The 22488-nt window shown below is 36.3% G+C and overlaps 1 pseudogene; it reads right to left on the bottom strand.

Moving 5' to 3' along the window:
• Positions 1 to 3528: 3528 nt before the first annotated feature.
• Positions 3529 to 10186, bottom strand: LOC149537077 (zeaxanthin 7,8(7',8')-cleavage dioxygenase, chromoplastic pseudogene; annotated as a pseudogene).
• Positions 10187 to 22488: the final 12302 nt, after the last annotated feature.

The following is a 22488-nucleotide window of genomic DNA, read 5'->3' as shown; positions in this document are numbered from 1 at the left end:
TCTAGAGGTGAGCACAAAGCATGACGATGTATGTAAGGGATGTGTGTTGGGAAAGTTTGCGAAAGCATCTTTTCCAAGGAGTGACACCAGATCTAAGGGTGTTCTTGATCTAGTACATTCAAATGTTTGTGGATCGATGTCGACGAAATCTCTCAGAGGATATGAGTACTATGTTACTTTTATTGATGAATTCTCTAGAAAGACCTGGATATACTTCTTGAAGACTAAGGATGAGGTTTTTAGTCAATTCCAAAAGTTCAAAGCTCTTGTGGAGAACTCGACATGAAATAAGATAAAGGTTCTTCAGTCAGACAATGGAGGCGAGTACAAAAGAAATGTCTTCCAAGAGTTCTTCACTAGAGAAGGAATCAAGAGAGAATGGATTGTTCCTTACAATTCATAGCAGAATGGATTTGTTGAGAGGAAGAACCGTTCTATATCGGAGGTAGCAAGACCTATGCTACATGACCAGGACATGCCCCGTTACCTATGGTTAGAGGCGTGTAATACAGCAATCTACATTCAGAATAGAGTTCCACACAAGGTGCTAGGGAAGATGACACCAGAGGAGGCTTTCATAGGGAAGAAGCTAGATGTTAGTCACTTCAAAATATTCAGGAGTTTGGCATATTGCCATATTCTTGGAGATACACGTACAAAGTTAGATCAGACTGCAGAGAGGGGGTACTTTTTTGGGTACAATGAGACCTCAAAGGCATACAAGATTTTCATTCCGGGGACTAAAAGAATTATTGTTAGATAGGATGTCAAGTTCATGGAGGACAAGGCATTCAGAAGATCTAGAGATTTGCCAACAGAAGATCAGAGTGAGTAGCCAATAGAAGCTCCAAGACCAAGTCAAGAGCAACAAAGCTCAAGTACAGTTACCAGTACAAGTGTAGACTTAGTTAGTGAAGATTCACAGAGTATGGAGCAACAAGTGCAACAGGAAATGCATCTAGAAGACTTAGAGGTTGACATTTCATCCTCTACAGCTGGCAGCGAGAACCATGTGGTTCCAGATACACAAAGGGATACTCAGGAGTTTGTGGGAGCTCCTAGGAAGAGTACTAGACAGTGAAGACAACCAACCAAGTTCAATGACTATGTGGCATTAGTTAGTCAGTTGGTAGATAGTGAGCCTTCTAGCTATCAGGAAGCTGTAGAACATCAGGTATGGCGAGATGCTATGGTTGTAGAATATTCTTCAATAATGTAGAATGATGTGTGGAAGGTAGTACCTAGACCAACAAATAGAGTTTTAGTTGGATCACATTGGATGTATAAGATAAAGCACAGTGCAGATGGTAGCATTGAGAAATACAAGGTGAGGTTCATGGCAAAGGGGTTCTCTCAGAAGGAGGGAATAGACTATGAGGAGACATTTGCTCCTGTTCCCAAGTATACTTCTATACGAGCTATAATCTCAGTTGCAGCACAGATGGGATGGCAAATCCATCAAATGGATGTCAAGACAGCGTTTTTTAATGGTGAGTTGAAGGAGGAGGTATACATAGAACAACCAGAAGGCTTTGTAGCACACAGCAAAGAGACCCACAATTGCAGATTGAAGAAAGCATTATACGAACTCAAGTAAGCTCCTAGAGCGTGGTATAAGTGCATTGATACATACTTGCAGAAAATGGGCTTTGTAAAGAGTGAAGCAGATGCTAACCTCTACTACTTGATGGTTGGGGGTGAGATTCTCATTCTTGTTCTTTATGTGGATGACCTATTTCTTATAGGTTCACTAGGGCTCATAGTGGATTCCAAGAGGAACCTTGCAGAAGAGTTCGAGATGAAGGATTTAGGACTTATGCACTACTTTCTAGGCATGGAAGTGTGGCAAACAGATGGGGAGATTTTTCTTGGTCAAGGGAAATATTGCATTGAAATCTTGAAGAAATTTGGGATGGAGGATTGCAAAGCCATGTCTACACCCATGATTACGAATTGGAGGAAGGTAGATACAACTAAGGAGAAAGATGTAGATCCCACTTTATATAGACAGTTGATTGATTCGCTTATGTATTTGGTCAACACTAGACCAGATATAGCATTTGCAGTAAACTCTCTTAGTCAGTTCATGGTTGAACCAAAGAGAATGCATTGGATAGCGCCTAAGCATGTGCTACGTTACTTGTGTGGTATAGTCGAGTATGGGATCGGATATGTTCGAGGTGAAGGTATTAGGTTGATAGGCTATACTGACGTAGATTGGGCATAAAGTATAACAGAAAAAAGGAGCACTTCAGAGTGTTGCTTCAGCTTGGGATCAGGAGTTGTATCTTGGTTCAGCGGGAAGCAGAAGTCGGTGGCTCTAAGTTCAGCAGAAGTAGAATACATAGCAGCTAGCATGGACATGCGAAGCTATATGGCTTCGGAAGTTGTTAGTAGCCTTGTTTTGTCAGAAGGTTGAGACTATTGTGATACATTGTGACAATCAGAGTTGCATCAAGTTGTCTGAGAATCTAGTGTTTCATGATAGGTCTAAACATATAGATATCAGATATCACTTCATCAGAGATTGTGTACAAAGGGGAGTTGTTCAACTACAGTACATACCTACAAAGGAGCAGGTAGCAAACATTCTGACTAAGGCATTGGGGAAGGCAAAATTTATCTTCTTCAGAGATAAGTTAGGTGTCCTACAGAACAGCTTCCTCGCTAAGAGGGAGTGTTAATTTTTGTTAGTTGGACAGCTGTTATTTCTAACTCGAAAATAGCAGTAGTATTTATGGGTAGCTTGGATAGCTATTCATCTTTATCTATGTATAGCAGCATTAGTTATGGGTAGTTCGGACCGTTGTTTGTCTACTTGCCAAGAATTAGTAAATGGTTATTGCAAGGATAATTATTTACTAATTTTAGTGATTCCCTTTTGGACACCTTGCAACCAATTCTATTATTGGCTGTCGAGTTGTCTTAATCTCAGCCGTTGGTTTGATTTAATCTCGGTCGTTGGTTTTTCCAATTGGGTAGTATAAAAAGGGGTCATTGGGTCATTTGGGAAAACAAGTTTTGGAGAAGCATTTTGCAGTGATAGAAAATTGTCTTGCAGTGTTAGCAAGGGTGCAGTGTTAGCATGGGGATAGCAGTGGGGAATATCAACGGGAGAAATTAGGAGGTTGTCGAAGTTTTGCCAGTGAGAGGCAAGGAATTTTGTATCTCTTGATTTGCTAAAGTTTAATATAATTCCTCATCTGTAGAACTAGTTTTCCCTTAGGGGTTTTTCTAAGGACAATTTGTCCGAAAATATTGTGTTCATTGTGTTGTTTATTTCTTTCTGTATTATATAAGTGAAGTTGCAGTTGTGTTATTTTTCAATATTAGCTAGAAATTTGTTTTTAGCAGTTTAATTATCATTTATGATAGGAGATTAATAATCAGTGACTACAATAGTTGATTTTTCATAGTTGGCATAGCGACTATATCCCCAATAAGATCCCTCTCCACCATCAGTACATACTTTTGGTGTGATGGCAAAATGGAGTTGTTGCGAAGAAGACCAGAGATGTGTACGAATAGTCAGATTCCTTGAGTGGCAGCCAAATTGGCGGTAGAGACGAAGAGGTCGTGGAAGCCGAAGAGAACCCTTTATGGAAGCTTCACCGATGCCACGATTTGCAATGCGGGAGACTGCGCATCCATCACAACAAACTTTGTGCATAAAGAGCCCAAGATACCCATCGTCCTCTGCAAATTGAGGGTCGCTACTACACGGCACGAAGAAGGGTTCACCGCAGAAACATCTCTCCCCAAATGTTGTGCTCACAACCACCCCATCTACTGCTTCAAAATCGAGTTTCACAATTCCACCCATTTGAGGGATACGTGCACCTACACCGGGCATACACATGTAAGCGTATCAGTTTCGTCTCCCTACAAAATGCTGGTTGATCACCCCAAGCTCAAGAGATCTGGATGACACTAGTTTCGTCACCACTATTCCCGAGATGAGATTGATGTGAATTCTCTCCACCTTGAATTTGTAGGATTCAAACAACAACAGCAACACAATAAAAAAAATGATAATATTCAAAACAGGGGAGGCTCTGTTTTACTGTAGAGAAAAAAAAACTGATATATTATTCCAACTATAATTGTTGTTCAGCCAATACATTTATTCAAATAAAAATTGTTAAAATTAATCCCTAACACATAGATCAAAATATAGATCAGGAGTTCTGACAGTAGTTTTAGCATTATTCCATGCCTATGATTAAGGATGGGAGAAGAAGTAACTAAGACTAAACTAAAATGCATCCAAAAATATTATCTAATGCATGCCATATGTACAGCATGCTTCTTGTTTAAACTACTCCTGAACTGAAGTATTCTAAAAATTATTTATAGAACGGTGGAAATGGAGCGGTGGAGCTGGAGTTTGAAGTGAAGATCTCAGCATCAATCTTTATACTCCCCCTTGATGCTGAAAGGACTCACAATCTGATCTCTGAGTACCAAAAATTGATCTTTTGTAACTGCCTTTGTGAAGATGTCTGCAATTTGCTCCTTTGTGCTAATGTACTTCAACTCAACCGCTTTATTTTGTACCAAATCTCTGATAAAATGTTGTTTAAGATCAAAGTGTTTGGTCCTGCTGTGATGAACCTGATTCTTGGCCAATTTAATGGCACTTATGTTGTCACAAAAAATCATAATAGGCTAAACCTGTATCTCTCCAATTTCTTCAAGAAGCTTTCTAAGCCATAAAGCTTGTGTGCCAGCTAAAGTGACCGCAACATATTCCACTTCGGTAGAAGAGAGAGCAACCATACTTTGCTTCTTTGAACTCCATGTAATTAAATCGAAACCCAAAGAAAAACAATTACCAGATGTAGATTTTCGGTCATCCAAACAACCTCCCCAATCTGAATCACTAAAGCCAACAAGCTCAAACTTATTAGAAGAATAGTGAATGCCAAAATCTACCATATTTTTCACATACCTCAAAATTCTCTTGGCTGCCTTCATATGTTCCTCTGATGGATTTGTCATATACCTTGAAACCAATGAAACTGAATAAGCAATATCAGGCCTTGTGTGAATTAAAAACATCAAACTCCCCACAATGTTCTTGTATAATGTCTCATCAACAAGTTTAGCACCATCATCTCTACATAGTGTAACTCCATGAGCAATTGGAGTGGAAAGAGGTTTACAATCAGCCATATCAAATTTTTTCAACATATCTTTTGCATACTTTTCTTGACAAATAAAAATTTCATCTTTACCTTGATAAACCTCCATGCCAAGAAAGTATTTCATGAGACCTAAATCTTTCATCTCAAACTCATTCATCATAGCAACTTTAAATTCATCTTTCATCTTTGAACTACTACCCATATATAACAAATCATCAACATACAAACTCACAATGAGAATTTCATTACCTTCTTGTTTGTAGTAAAGGGTAGGTTCACTCTTACTTCTTTGAAAGCCATTTTGCTGAAAATATCCATCTATTCTTGCATACCATGCACGTGGTGCTTGCTTGAGGCCATACAAAGCCTTCTTCAACTTGTAGACATAATCTTCTTTGCCTTGAATCTCAAAATCTTGTGGTTGTCCCACATATACCTCTTCTTCTAAGTACCCATTCAAGAAGGCACTTTTCACATCCATGTGATGAATACTCCATTTCTTTTGAGCTGCAAGAGAGATTAGCATCCTAATAGTTTCTTGTCTTGCTACTGGTGCAAACGTTTCTTCATAATCAATGCCATACCTTTGAGTAAAACCTTTAGCAACCAATCTTGCCTTGTGTCTTTCAACACTCCCATCACTATTATACTTGGTCTTATAGACCCATTTTGTGCCAATCTTCTTCTTCTTATGTGGAAGATCTACAAGCTCCCATGTTTCATTCCTATCAATGGAATCCATCTCTTCATTCATTGCTTGCATCCAAACCTCATTAGCGCATGCATCTTCAAAACATGATGGCTCAAAATCAGCTTTAGCAAGTAATGCAAAATTTACTATCTCACCTATTGGATCTTCTTCATGTGCTTGATTTTGACACCTCTCATAGATATCACTCAATATTCTTACCTTCCTTGGAGGACTTGAGGATGGACTTGCTCTTGGGATTGGTGAGGGGTTTCTTGGTGGGTTTGGTGATCTTGAAATAGAACCATTAGCTAGCTGCTCATTATCATTATCAGCAATATCATCATCATCCAAAACTAATTTTGGCTTTCCAACATGTTGTTTTTGATGACCATAAACTCCCCCTTCATCAAAAATCACATCTGTTGAAACAACAATTTTATTAGTAATAGGATTGAATAATATATAAGCTTTTCTTTCCTCACTATAGCCCACAAAAATACATGATTCACTTTTGGCATCCAGCTTTTGCCTATTCTAATCAGGGATGCGAACATAAGCCAAACAACCAAAAACTTTAAAATGATTTACATTAGGTTTTTTCTCATACCATGCTTCATATGGAGTCATCTTGTGTAGGGCACTTGTAGGACTCCTGTTGAGAATATATACGGCTGTAGCAACTGAATCAGCCCAATAAGAATTGTTCAAACCCTTGGTTTTTAACATGCTCCTTACCATTTCTACCACAGTACGGTTCTTCCTTTCAGCCACTCCATTTTGTTGGGGTGTGTATGCAGTTGTGAGTTGTCTTTTGATGCCATTCATCTCACAAAAATTCTGAAAATCGTTTGAGCAAAACTCTCCTCCTCGATCTGTTCTCAAACATCTGATTGTGTTCCCTTTCTCATTCTCTACACGAGCTTTAAATCTCTTGAATGTATGAAAGGCTTCATCCTTAGTCTTCAAAAAATATACCCAACACATGCGTGAGTAATCATCAATAAAAGTAATGAAATATGACCACTTACCCAAACTTTGTGTTTGCATCGGACCACAAATATCTGAATGAATAAGTTGAAGTGGGTATTGGGCCCGCCATGCATTGCCTTTTGGAAATGATTCCCTTGAATGTATCCCTTTTGCACACCCTTCAGAAATCTGTTTATGCTCTTCAACCTTAGGCAATCCAAGAACTAATGCATTTGATGTTAGATTCTTCAAACTATTGAAATTCAAATGGCCATACCTGAGATGCCACAACCAATTTTTATCCTCATAAGCCATATTGACAAGCTGATTATCATTTTGACCAAACTTCAAAAGAAACATCCTATTCTTTGTCATAGGAACAACTGTAATCGCTTTTTTTTTTAATTCTTATCATAGATAGTACAGTGCATGTTCTCAAATACCACTCTATAATTCTTCTCACATAGCTTCCCAACACTCAATAAATTATGCTTTAACTTGGGAGTATAATAAATATCTTGAACACTTTTCATACCTTCCTTTGTCTGAACATCCATGGCTCCTTTGGCCGCAACATCCACAGTATTGTTATTACCAAGGGTAATATTGGATCTGTAACTATCATCAAGCTTTGAAAATATTTCTCTGTTACCAAACATATGGTTAGAGCATCCAGAATCCAAATACCAAACATCATTCACATTACTTTCACCTTTTCTATAACACAAAAATAAATTACCCGAGGAAGGGTCCTCATCTTGTTGGGCATAATTTGCACTATTGTTACCTGATTTCAGTCTACACTCTCTCTCAAAATGTCCATACTTATTGCAATGATAGCAATGGATGTTCCTTTTATCAAATCTGCCTCTACCTCTTCCTCCTTGAGCACCTCCTCTTCCTCTAGATCCTCTTGAAAAAAATTTATTTTGGCCCCTTCCCGAGCCTTTATTGTTGTTACTACTGCTGCTAGCACCATCGTTCTTTGAAATTTGCAATTGGGAAGCAAAAGCCTTCTCATTAACACTGATAGATGTGTCCCTTATTCTATCCTCATGTGATATAAGAGATCCAACCAATTCATCATACTCCATGGTAGCTAAATTTTTGCTTTCTTCTATGGCAATTACTACAATATTCCATCTTGGGGTTAGAGATCTCAATACCTTTTGTATTATTTGCTCTTGAGCAATAGATTCACCCAAAGTGGCCATTTTATGAGTCACATCTTTCACTCTCACACAAAAATCTCCCACACTCTCTGTCTCCTTCATCTTCAAGTTCTCATATTCTCTTTTTAAGATTGTAGCTTCACAACTTTGATCTAATCATTGCCATGGTAAGCATCTTTTAGAGTCTTCCAGGCCTCTTTTGCTGTCTGTGCATCAGCAATTCGAGGAAACAAGCTCTTATCAAGAGTCATCTGGATGTGAAAAAATGCCATTGCATTCTTCTTCTCAGCTTCTTTCTTCAATCTCCTATCATTAGGTTGGAGAGTATTCCAATCTACAGCCTCTTCATATTCAGATTCAACGATCTCCCAATAATCTTTTCCAATCAAAAAAGTCTTCATCTTGATTAACCAATATTGGTAATCAACTCCATCAAACTCTGGGATTTGCAAATTGTTTGTCATGCTGCTGTCTTTCAAACACCTTTAGCTCTGATACCAAATGTAGGATTCAAACAACAGCAGCAACACAATAAAAAAAATGATAATATTCAAAACAGGGGAGGCTCTGTTTTATTGCAGAAAAAAAAAAAAAATTGATATATTATTCCAACTACAATTGTTGTTCAGCCAATACATTTATTCAAATAAAAATTGTTAAAATTAATCTCTAACACATAGATCAAAATATAGATCAGGAGTTCTAACAGTAGTTTTAGCATTATTCCATGCCTATGATTAAGAATGGGAGAAGAAGTAACTAAAACTAAACTAAAATGTATCCAAAAATATTATCTAATGCATGCACATAAATATTATCTAATGCATGTCATATGTACAGCATGCTTCTTATTTAAACTACTCCTGAACTGAAGTATTCTAGAAATTATTTATAGAACAGTGGAAATGGAGTGGTGGAGCTGGAGTTTGAAGTGAAGATCTCAGCATCAATCTTCAGAATTGCACCGCATCTATCTTATCAATAAAAAATTCTGCAGGAGAGCAGTGCACGGCGATGACCACGATCTCGTTCTCCTCCTTCTCATCGTCCCATGCATTCAGAGTGTGGAAAAAATTCAGGCCCGGAACATCAAACCATCTCATGGCGGACCCGTGGGTGGCATATCGTGGAATCACTCCGATCCTGCTCATTTTTGAGCGATCAAAGTAGACAGCACTTCCATTCCTTCCTTTGAAAATGTGCGCGGGGTCCAAAACAAGCTGACCGTCGGGGAAGACGGCGTACTTGCCAGTGATGGCGAAATCGTGAACGATGGAAGCTTTGCGCGCCATGGACCGGACGGCCACGTCTGGTCCCTTTGCCCCGTCAGCGGCCACCCTGAAGAAATGAAGAAAAGGAGGAATAATGGAGTAACGGAAGGCAAATACCTCGCCTGTGCGGGTATCGATCTTCGGGTGCGCCGTCATGCGCGCAATCAATGTGCCCCCAAAGTCGAAAGACCCGCTCGTGTGAATATCTCCGTCCGGCGTGATATGCAGCTCGTGCGGCAGCCCTCATTCTCCCAGCACCAACAGCTTCTTGTGGAAAAACACTACGCTCGTATTCGCCGTTCCCACACCTTTGGTCGGGTCGATCAAGCCCAAACCCACTCGAAGGGCAGCCACGGCGACCCTGCCGGAAATAATATTAGGATAGACTGGCCTGCCCGCCGCCTCTTCTTCCATATATTTATGGGTGCGCACGTAACGGCTGGAGAGCGTAATTGTTATGCCATGTTTGTGGAAGGAGAGGGCATGGATCATCCCGTTGCCGTCGAAGAGGTGGAAACTGACAGAGGGAAAGAAGTTGGGGTTGGGTCCGTTGCGGACATAAACGCCGCCCAGCAAGCAGGGCGGGATTAGTCCTTCCACTTCCTCGCATTGGGTGGGTGGAATCTCGTCCACTGGAGCGAAGCTCCCAGCCAAAACGTGCTTTGGATCGAAGGCTGGCCTCAGCGGCGTGTCGAGTACTTTGTCGATGAAGCCATCCACCGCATTGCAAATGCTCACGAATAGCGATCGCGGCCAAGAGGGAGGAGATATAACAGCTGCCGTTTTACGTTTTGACTGGGCAGAAACCGGACAGAGTCTGTCTATTTTCGCACAGCAAGAAATCGAGCGATGGCGTCGGGTGGATACGCGATGAATTGTGCGGACTATTTTGGCGTGTGGAAGGCTTGAGGCCGAATAAAGTAGATAAATTTCCATTTCCCAATTGTGTGAGGAGCACAGGGGGTCTTTCATAGAAAGCTCTTTGTTATGGGACGCGAATTGCGATCACGACATTTTACCTGGCGAAAAGTTTTATTTCAAAGGACTCTTGCACTGGAACAGATTGGCCTAAAGACGCTGTTTATTATATTTTTGAATTCACTGGTCTCTTCTACAATAATTGAAGAAACACATGCATTCAATGTATTAATAAAAAAGAAACTGTTTTTTGAGTTCAGTAGTCTCTTACACAATAAATAATAAAACACCCGCATTCAATATAAATAATAATAATAATAATAAATAATAACAAACAACTCTTAAAAAACGTTTTCGAAGCGTTTTAAGCCTCCGTCAAGATCACCTAATCCCACGATATATTTTCACCTAATCCCACCAGATATTTTCATGTATTATTGTTATTATTATTATTATTGACATTGCAATCAGGGATTCTGCCCAGCGCAGTGTTTTCTCCGAAAAAAGTGGTGGATTTGAAGTTTTTTTAAGAGGCCTCTAGGATACCGTAAAGACATTAGGGATTGAGTGTGAATTTTTTTTAAATGGGAGATCATAAGAGAAAACAAGGGCTCTGTCGAGCTTAAGTCCCTGTCTTGTGCAAGGACATGGAGGTAGAAAGCTTTGAAAATATATAAATATGTTGAGAAGTGATAATTATAAAATGATGAATTGTGATAAGAAGGGAAAGAATTATTAGTCGTTGCTTTATAGGTAGGAGACTAAAATTTTTGATCGCTTTCAACATATTGGTTTGCTCATTGAAAAATGTGTTCACTCCTATAATACCATCCTACACTATAGTTAGATAGAAAAAGTTTTTTTTTTTGACGTCATGTATGTAAACAAGTTTTATTTGATTGGCTCATGTTATTTTTCCCAGCAGTTTTTTGTTTTTCTTGGACAAATATTAGCTCAAATATTTGAGCATGTCAACTATCATTGTTGTAGGAAGGTTACATGTCATTTGTTTCAATATTCAATACATGCAATGCCTAAGAGGGAAAAACTTGTTGAATTGACATTCACCGCATGAGATGAGGTGTAGATTGTTTAGAGAGTTCCTTGCATGGATTCTTGTGATATTTCGTATATTTTGAGAATTTTTTTCACGACTGTCAATACTCACTTAGAGCTATTATGTAAACCTTCGCTAGCCATATGGTGATCTCAAATTGGTCATCGTTTCAATACAAAACTCTGTAATTTCCACCCTCTCATTTGGAGTCTTGGTAAGAGATAATTTATGTATGTATATTGTTCTGCTTTCAAAATAATAAATGATTTTATTCTCTACCACATATTATTTGAATTCACTATTCTACTTTTAATGATCCAAAGGTGAATTTTTAAGTTGAATTTTTTGTGTTTGAGCAACAAAAGATTTGATATGTCTTCTAATTATTTTGGTTTACTATTCATTTTAAGATTGTAAGAGATTTGAATCCTTTAAATATTATTTCAGCTCGCTCTTCTGATTTCCCTTTAAAAGATTCAAGTTTTTTATTATTATTTCAGCTCACTATTCTGATTTCTCGTTGAAAGATTTTTTTTCATCTCCCAATTTTATTTTATTTTTATTATTTTAGCTCATTTTTTCTAATTTTCAGCAATAAAATCAGATTTTAAATTAAAATATACAAATTTCTCTGTTATTATTTCATTTTGTCTGTATATTAATGATCTCCAACTGGCTGTTGTTTCGAGTGCCCCATGCAAATTCTAGATGTTGCTTGTGCATGTAACCTAGCAAATCAACTTCTATTTACCTAATACTACAACCAAATGAACACAGTATTTGCTTGTAACATTGTGGTGTTCTCTTCTAACATTGTTGGGTGCAACTTGACTTTGGGTTAATGTGACTAATTTGTGTCCAAAGGACTCCACAATATATCCATTGAGAGAAAATTTGTCATGTCCTCTACTACTCTCAAAGTATCGCAAAATATTGTTGTTGCCCAATAAGGTAATGTGAATCTAAAATTGCAATTGATATGTTCAACTCTCAAGTTATTTGTACTTTACCTTTGGACTGCAAAATTCTCTCAAAAATTGTAGGAAAATAATAAGATGGAGATTATACCAGCTCAAACAGAAGGTACAATGGTCATTTAAGCGATATTTCCCACTTTCTGATTAGTTTTGGTTCAAATGTTTGAGAACTCACATTGTTATATACTTTTAGGCTATTTACTTGCATTCAATCCTTTTGGGTATTTTTGGCAATGAAAGATAGTATCGTTATGCTTCCATTTTAATACAATTTTTTTCCCTACAGGATGCGTACAAGATTTCTTACTAGTTTTGATCTAAACATTTTCTATGATAAGCAAACCAAGTTCTATCTCATCAGACAATACAAAAAAATGATCAATTGGGTTATGTCTTCTCTACCCTTAAATGTGCTATACAAGTTGGGCATTTATGCAGTCAAGATACAATGGAAATATTATTATTGCTTTTCCAATACCTATTTTTGCAGTTAGACACGCAAATGGTGCCAGCTTTAAATTTTTGGTGGCACTTGCAGTCCTCTCAAGTCATTTGGTATGGAAGGTTCTAGAATTCAAACTATATGGTCTGTCATTTTTTAGCTCAATCTGGCCTATTATACCTACTATATGCCAGTGCTGATCCTCTATTGTGTTATTATTTTTTGTACCATTGTGTGCAGTATTTTTTTAGCCAATTTAACTTCCTATTTCCTACTAAACTTTCAATATACAAAAATAATTAAATCTCATTACAGATCTCTTAGTAAATAGTAAATCTTATAAGAAGGAATTTAATGTTAGTGATGACAGAGTTTATTGATTAAGACTCAATAGTGATATTGTATTGCAACGAAAATGATTCCTACACCTGCATGTTTTAAGAATAGTGTATGGACAAAATAGTTCCTGAAACCAGTTCTTTTACTCAAATAGTTTCAATCCCATGTCTTTACAAATATTATCATTGTGTGATATCTGAAAAGTGGCATGCCGGGTTTTTCAATAGAAGTTTGTAGATAGTATAATGGGGTAGGTTGGTCCTCAACGATTTTGGACAAAGTGTTTAATTATTTTTTGCAGTACATATGCATTTTCGATTTTTAGTCAACTTTCATATAGAAAACATTAAAAAAATAGGTGTAGCTTGATTGGTTCTTTTAACATTTGAATCTACTTTTTATTTTATTTTGGATATGCCAAAGAACTTGCCTTGTACTTAAATCTAAATTTTCTTAATTTGGGGCCTGTGTATTCTAGAATAGAAAATACTAGGCTAGTCATAGAGTATATATACCTAGTTTTCAACTGAATTTCAATTGTCAATGTTGTTCAAATATGATGCATGCTTAACCGTATTAAAGTTGTGCAAGTGTAAGTTGGTGTTGGGTTGGGTAGGTGTCATGTGGATTTTGATCATCTTGGTTATAAAGGGTCTAGTCTGCGTTGGATATTGTGTTTTTTATTTTAGATGATTAATGGAAGAGGTGTACATTATTGTCTGGGTCACAATTTGTATATTGTGATTTTTGGATTTCTTGATATAGCATTGTTATTAGGTTATAAGTAATTCTAAAGTTTTCAAATACAATATATATTTCTCTTAATTTCAATAATGTGACATTACATAGGTTAAGATATTCTATCAATAGTTCAATTAAAACATACAATTTTGAAAATCTTTATTACTTTAATTTTAAGGTTACAATATAGAATATTAAATCTATGATATTCTATTCTAAATTAATTATTTTTTATTACATAATTTGAAATAATTTAATAAACATTATCAAATTATTCAAAAAAAATTATATTATCATTTATAAATACTTTGCAACCCTACAAGTGTGAATAATTTATTTTCATATCACATCAATTCATCCCCATACGAGATGCAAATTTTAAGATCTTCAATAAAGATTTTTCCCCAAGGTTTTGTTCTCCAAATTGAATGCAATCCAAAAAATATTATGCACTCCATTTTGTGAAAATGATCAATTTGAAGAATTTATGGAAGAAAATTATGTTGAATTCATAAATGAGTATTTCAAATCACAATCTCTAATCTACTAAACACTATATAATCTTATGTAGTGCAGTTTATGCTAACTTAAAACACAAAGTTTCTTCCTAAAATATTTACTTACTTCTTCTGTGCTTCATCTTTTCTCATGGTTTGAAAAGAATTTGTCAACCCTTCAATAAGAAATTGGGAAGATCTTCTATGAAATAGGTGTTAAAATAGAAAAGGTCATCCTTTTCTAATTTTTCAATTATACCTGGGGACTGCTCCTCCATTCTATCCATAACCTTCTAACTGGGTAAAATAGTTGTTTGCCTGCCCTCAAGGGGAGCTATTTCTTAGAAAAATGTAATATCCTAGGAAATTCCACAAAGGGTAGAAAAATAATTGCACCATGTTTTAGAAGCTTTAAAGACTAATAGATTAAATTATTGAGATTAATTCATCTCCTTTACCCATCTCATGGTGTAATTCGATGGATTGATCTAGTGCAACTTCATTTGCAATGTAAAACCTACCATGAACCCTAGTTCTAGAAGTAGCAATGAGATATAGTTGTTCTTACCATCCAAACATGTCCACCATCTCATTGAAATCGACTACTATTTTGAGGGGAAATTCTCTTAATAGAAAAGGTTTCACCTCTTTCAACTCTTCCTCCATCCATTCTCTTCTTATTTTGATGGTCTAAACCAGAGAATTTACAATCATGTCATTGTGAAGGGAAATAAGAACAAGTAGAAATAGGCAGGGTGGAGAAGAGTAATTGTGATTAAGACTCCATTTGGTATACAACTTTGAAAGAAACCATGCCCCTCATAAGCATATTTATGGCTTCAAACATTTCCAACCATAATATTATATGAAAAATACTTCAAAAGGATTCCTCCATTGACATAAATAAAGAAAGAAAATTAGATAATTTTAACCTAGAGTAGCTATGGAGAGATTAAAATTGAAAATCAAAGGCTTCGTAGAAAATAAAATGGTCCCTAAAAAACTCTGTTTGGTAAATACTGGTAAAATCTAAAGTAGAATTACAATTACCTAAATAGTTGTAGTCAATGCTTCCATAATGATATCCTACAATCAACAATGAAGATGATAATTGGGGGAATTAATAGTGGCAAAACTATTCATAAACCCTACTACAATAGAAATATTCATAAAGACATAAAACCTAATCAATTTCGTTACACATTTCTTTGGAATTGCCGCATTCAAATTCTTTGCAACATGTGTAAGGATAGAAAAGGTATGTGGATTATGAAGAAAATGTCATGATATGTAGTTGATTGTTTAGAGGCTGCCAATTGTCAATGTTTTGAGTAATCTAATTTTTCCCCTAATTTCCTCACTAAAAAAGAAAAAGACCACTAGGAAAAAAGATCACAACAGATTATCAAAAAAGGGAATCAAAAAGAAAAAAGTAGATTAATGGAAAATTATTAAAAACTATAAAATGAATAGTACTTGTTGTGATATTTGAGAGTTGAATTAATGTGAAAAATGCATCGAAAACTTTAGTCTCCTACCTTAACAGCAAGGACTGATAACTGAGGTTGGATGTTGGAGATTCATTCAAAACCTGGTAACAACGAACTACTCCCACTCACCTTACTTATAACATGTATGAAATTATCAACAATAGATAATAGAAAATTATTATAGGACTTGTGAATGCTTAGGTGACATATTAGAATCTTCATGGGTGAAGCTTTCAAAGTAAAAATTTTAAAATATCTTAATGTAAAATATAAAAAAATTACAAAAGGGATGTAGAGATATATGATAAATTGAGTCTACAATGTAATCTCAAATTTAAAGGGTATAATTTTTTCCATGTTAACTTGCAAGCTTATAAAAATCTCAATGTTACATTTTGCTTCCACCTTAGTAGACTTACGAAATTCAGTGATATGGTTTGCTTAAGGTGCATATATATTAATGTGGCATACTAGGCTCTTCATAGGTGAAGCTCTCAAGTAAAATTCTAGAAAAATGAAGACAAAACACTACAAGGCATTTAAATCAATAAAGATATTATGGGAAATAAGATCTTGGTAGTGTGGTAGAAAAAAATGTTCTATTAAATTAGCATAAAAATATGGTATGGAGATATATGATAGATTAGAAAAAAGGTTTGGTTAAATGAAAAAAAAATTATGTTATGGAAATATATCAGAAATTAGACATACAATGTCATTTAAATTTAAGGATCATAGCAAGATTATTAAATTTTCAAGGTTACATTTTCTTCCACCTTAGTAGACTTGAGAAACTAAGTGATGTGATTTGTTAAGGTACATAAATCAATTACTCAAAGGAAAGATCATCATGTAAACCCAAAAGGAAATTGTATTAGATACACACGCTTCTTTAGGTGAAATAATTATGCCCCTATGATAAGATCCTCTAAAATATATATATGGAAATAAAAAAATTTCATGAAAAGAAATATCAAAATAATAAATAAAAATTGTGAAAGTAAATGATTAGAAAAATATAACCTCTTAATGGTAGGGAAATAGGGTTCACTAGCTTATATATGGGAAAGCTAGAAATCTTTGACCTATTCTTACTTGCATTCAAAGGAAGATGATCCACTAGGCTCAATACAACTAAAAAACTAACAAGACTCATTAATCATTTTTTGTGGGGAACTATGACTCTACAATTGTGAATGATAAATTTAAGATCTAGGGTCAAAATGGGAGAAAATGTGGCTTTCTGCAAGTATAGGGTGAGTCAAAATTGGCAAGAAAATTTGAAAAGTAGATTTGACAAACATAAACTATAACTAACCTACGATGTGAATTTCAGGCTAAACTGTATAGACTAGAGCACCAAGGTCATCTTACTCCATGGTTAAGGGTTCGTTACTATGCCCATCCTAGCATACTCTAATCCAACAATTTTTTATAATAGCTCTCATCTTTATCTAATTCTATCTCATTTTGTGTGTCCACCATCTATAGCTACACACAAAAAACAAGCAAAATATTGTGTAGAAAAGGATTTCATAAGACAAGCCCTATTTTAGAAATTTACCTTGAATTAGTAGTAAATTAAAATCTATTTGAGTGTGTGAAGTACAACAAATGCTAGATTATAAAATAAAATACTTGTACCTTCACAAAACACCTTCATATTGGAGTTCTCATGAAGACGCTTGATGTTGACTTTAAGGTAGGAAGATAATGAAAACCTCCAAAAATGCTCAGATATATAAATTAATAAGTTTTGTCATCAATGGTTGGAATTCCTAATCTCTTACCTTTAGTACTTGAAAATACAAAATTGTATTTGAGAGATTAATTTAAAATTAATTTGCCTATAAAATGAGGAATGATAACTTTCTTGTATATGGTATGATACAAAAAGAGGATAAAAAATTTATGATTTTGTTAGTGAATAGATTGTCCTCCAAAGAAATACATACAAATTAACCCTAAATGCCCAAGTAAAAAAACTAATCAGCACTAACAGTTGGGTCATTTCACTATTGAAGAGTGTAAGCGCCCTTTGAATTTATTCGAGTACAGCTCCCCATATATGATTTACAATGAATTTGAATATAGATGCTTCTAACTAGAAAGCATGAAAGGATTACAAACATCTACTCGTAAACACAAAGTAGACGTGGAAAATTAGAAACTGAAAAAGAAGGAACAACAGATAACAAAAAGTCTATTTGCTAAATGTTGCATTACAAAGTAAAAATGAAGAAAATATCTTCCATCCTCTTGAGGAAATGAAGAGTTAGAGCTATTAAAGATATCTTCAAATGATAATGTAACCAAGAAACAGTGACATTGAAATGTATTTGAAAGAAAATTGAGAACGATACGAAGATCGTAATCAGTGAAAAGAAAATACATCATAATCAAAGCACTAATGTAGTTATCCTCCAATCTCCCTTCTTCAAAATGTAAATGACAGCAAAGATTCTATTACAAATTTATAGTCAAAATCACTATCTTGAGAAAAGATGAAACTCTTTTCATTAACATTATGTTAACAAATAAAAAATTCTCCTATTTCGAACACATAGTTCAGAAAGGAAAATCAACACAGACTCTGCTTCCCATAGCCTCTAAAGTCTGGAATAAATTTGGAAGAAACTTCCCCTCTTGCTATACCACTCTGTCTGCAGCCTCTGGGAAAGAATAGAAGTGGAACCCCTGCTTTGCTGCTACTAGCTTATTTATCTTTTCATTTCCTATGAAAACTTTTCAGTTTCCCTAACTGAATCTTGAAAAAAATTATGATTTCCCCCTTTTTCTTTTAACATTTTCACTTTTCAACAAACACAATGTTTGATCCCTCATTAAATTTCAGGTAACAATATATCATGGGTTTATATCTTTTACCTAATTACCAAATAAGAGTATCTTTTAAATTTATAACTACTTTCTATATTCGAGCCCCTAAAGTCAATCTTTATTATTTTCCTGCATCATGCCTTAAACATATATGTTATATGGAAAATCTAAATTAAAATTCCATATATATTTATTTAATCTGCATCAATCCATTCTTCAAACTCAATGAAGCCCATACCTATCATCTTGGATTAGCTTGGATAAAAGCTAATGAAGTTCTATTGCATTCACTCCTTTTCCCTTCTATTTTCAATCTAACAAAGGGTGAGGCTCAGGTATCGTACAGTGTTGGTGTTTTATTCAAAGGAGTTTGATGTGAGTCAAATGAGCGTGAAAATAGATTTTCACATCTAACATTCTCCCTAATACTTGGCACACCACCTGAGGACACCTACGGATGTCATTGTTAATTCACTTGCACGAGATGTAAGTTTGAAGTTTTCCTCCTTTCAAAATTTTCCATTGTTTCATATATGTCGATCAATCCTTGTATCATGACCAATGTTTTCTATAACAATTGCCATTGTGACAAAGTTCACTTTCATATTTTAATTTGAGGAGCATTCGAATTGAGATATGTAGCTACTGGTGTCTATATCTCTATGGTCAAATGATCGTTTTCATTCCCATAGTTTCCTTATGTAACATTTGGTTTGACTAAGGAGAAAGTTTAAATTAATTCATCGAACATGATTTGTGAACATGGTCGGGCTTGGTAGGCATTCTTGTTTCTTAAGTTCTGACTGTCGATTCCATTCATGTGATCTCGCTATTCATCGTGTACCTACACAATTGAGATCATGGTGGATTGTTTCATAGTGACACTTGTAGCCACGTACCTCCTTTCCTAATGTGTTGGTCCATGGTTATGTTCTTTATACCTGAGTATGAATGGCTCCTAAAGTCTTCAAAACTTTCAACATGGCCTCAATGCTTTGGGTTCATTCCACATTTGATCGCCAAGTGTCTCTAACTAGAACCATGTTTGGGGTAGGCAGTTAGTGTAAGCACTTCACAAGCCCTGTCCTCTTTGTGTAACCTTCCCAATCAAGACATGAAGACTCAATTTGAAGATACAGAGCATTTATAGATGAGAAGGGAATTGTTTTAGAATCTGAAAAAATTAATAACCCAGAAAACTAGTGCAAAGAATAAATATCTAAACTATGAATGCAAATGATACAAAATCAAAATAGCAACACAAAGTTAGTCTCCAAGAGATTAATGCAAATGTTAGAAGAAAAATAGCATTAAGAGGATGCAAAAAACAAGAGAGGCAAATACAAGCCAGGTAGCATGCTTATATACGCTAGGAAGAGGGAGGAGGTGGCAACACCAACCAATTAGGAGAAACCATCTATCAGACTAAAGATAGCGAAGTATCTTCCCAAGATAGCTAATGGATGCTCACATGTAGGAAGGTGACACCTCACAACCATTCACCTAATAAGAAATGCTTTATTAACCTAAGCAAGATTATTAAAAGTGTAGGAGAAACCTAGCAAAATAGAAAAAATAAAAAACTACACTAACACCCCCCCATAAGCGAAGCTTAGGTGGATGTAGAAATGGGTCCCTACAAGTCAAGCCTAATGAGGTACCCATGTACATAAGATTTTCAAAAAGAGAGAGAAAAGAGACCCCCCAAAAAAAAGTCAGGACTCCGAGTGAGAGGAAGAGGCCCCCCCAAAAGATGAAGCATCTTGTACCCCTAGCAAAGCTCGCAAATGAAGGAACTTGCTCTTAGTGAAGGGTTTGGTGAAGATATCAGCAACTTGCTTAGAAGTTGAACAATAGCAAAGGTCAATGACATGACCATGGATGAGCTCCCAGATGTAGTGCATGTGGACCTCTATGTGTTTGGTCCGCTGATGATGAACCAAATTTTGTGAGATCTGAATGGCACTCTAGCTATCACAAAATATGACTGATGGCCGTCTAATCTGGATACCAAACTCAGTAAGAAGATGTTGAAGCCAAATGGCCTTAGTGGCATCATTTACAGCCCCTCGATACTTAGCCTTAGTAGAAGATAGAGCAATAGCAGACTACTTTTTGCTCGACCAACAAACAGGACCTGACCCAAGTGAGAAGCTATACCCTAAAGTAAACTTGTGATCCTCAGAATCACTTGCTTAATCTGAATCTGTGTAGCCCACCAAATCAAGCTCAATACCTGCTACGTAGTGAATCCCACAACTATGAGAACCCTGAATGTAGTGGAGGATCCGCTTGGCTTCTTTCCAGTGCAACTCATGGGGCTCTTGCATGAATTGAGAGACCATGCCTACAGCATAGGAGATGTTAGGTCTCGTATGAGTCAAATAAATGATACTCCCAACAAGTTGGTAGTACAAAGTGCCATCAACAAGTGGAGAAGAACATTGAGCCTCAAGATTGACTCTAGAAAGGAAGGGAGTCAGAGCAGGCTTACAATCAACCATATGAAACCTCAAGAGTAAATCTAGAGCATACTTGGATTGTGTGATGGTGATCCCAGAAGGAGACTAAAGGATCTCAATCCTAAGAAAGTAATGCAACAAGCCCAAGTCATTCATCAAAAAATTGTCTTGAAGGGCCACTTTGACAGCCTTAATGGTGGGTGAAGAACTTCCTGTGATCAGCAAGTCATCAACATACAAAACCAAAAATAGAAGTGAATCACCCTGTTGAAAAATGTAGACATTAGGATCAGAATGGCACCGAGTGAACCCAACTGATAGAAGGAAGGAGTCCATCTTGACATACCAGGCCCAAGGAGCCTGTTTGAGGCCATAGAGAGACTTCTGAAGATGGTACACAAGTGAAGAATCCTAAAGGAAGCCCTGTGGCTGCTCCATGTAGATCTCCTCATGAAGGTCACCATGAAGAAAAGCACTCTTCACATCTATCTGATGTACTTCCTAATGATTAGTTGCAGCAATGGAAAGAACAATTCAAATGGAATTCATTCAGGCAACTGGTGCAAAAGTCTCAGAGTAGTCAATCCCAGGAACCTGGGAGAATCCTTTGGCGACCAAGCGAGCCTTGTGTTTGTCAACTGACCCATTTGCTACAAAAAAATTTTGATAGATCCACTTACATCGAAAAAGTTTTCTTCCTTTAGGAAGAGGGACAAGATCCCAAGTGTGGTTCCTCATCAATGAACTATACTCTTCCTGCATAGTTGTATCCCACTCAGGAATACCATAAGCCTCATGAAAGGACTATGGATCTGAGGCAGTAGCAATGAAGACATGTGGAGCATCTTGGAATTGTGAACGAGTTTGCCTGGTGTCTGATCGATCCCCAACCCAATCACCTGCAGGCTACAATGTCTGTCTAGCCCGAAGTGGATAGGAAGATGGAGAATATGGAGGGGAATCATTAACCTCTGAATGATGACTAGGAGAAGATGGAGGTGAGTTCTTTGAATCACTTTCTGCATCAAAAGTAGAGGTAGATGATTGTTCAGGTGAATCTGACTCATAAGAAGATCTGTCATGTATTCCAAGTGACTCTAATGTTAAGGTAGAAGGAGTTGGAGAAGTGATAGAATGTGAGCTTGAATATCCGTCCTCAAACTGAACACTCCTCTCAATGAATAACTCATGTGTAGTAGGGTGGAGCAACCGATAACCCTTCACATCATTAGGATAACATACAAATATGCAAGGTTTGCTTTACGGATCCAAGGCCTTACATTTCTTTGTAGGAATCTAGGCTCATGCAAGGGAGCCAAAAACTTGAAAGTGCTTAACTGATGGTTTTTGACTGCTCCAAGCTTCAAAATTAGTAACTCCCTTCAAGGCTCGGTGAGGAACATAGTTCTGGATATAACAAGCACAATTAATGGCTTCTACCCAATACTGTAGTGCAAGAGATCTAGAGTGAATCATA

This window comes from Cupressus sempervirens, chromosome 10 (genome assembly GCF_028749045.1).
Source record: "Cupressus sempervirens isolate cs-2001-9-10 chromosome 10, ASM2874904v1, whole genome shotgun sequence".
Classification (NCBI taxonomy): domain Eukaryota; kingdom Viridiplantae; phylum Streptophyta; class Pinopsida; order Cupressales; family Cupressaceae; genus Cupressus; species Cupressus sempervirens.
The sequence above is the reverse complement of the archived record's forward strand: the minus strand, read 5'-3'. Positions and strand labels throughout refer to the sequence as shown.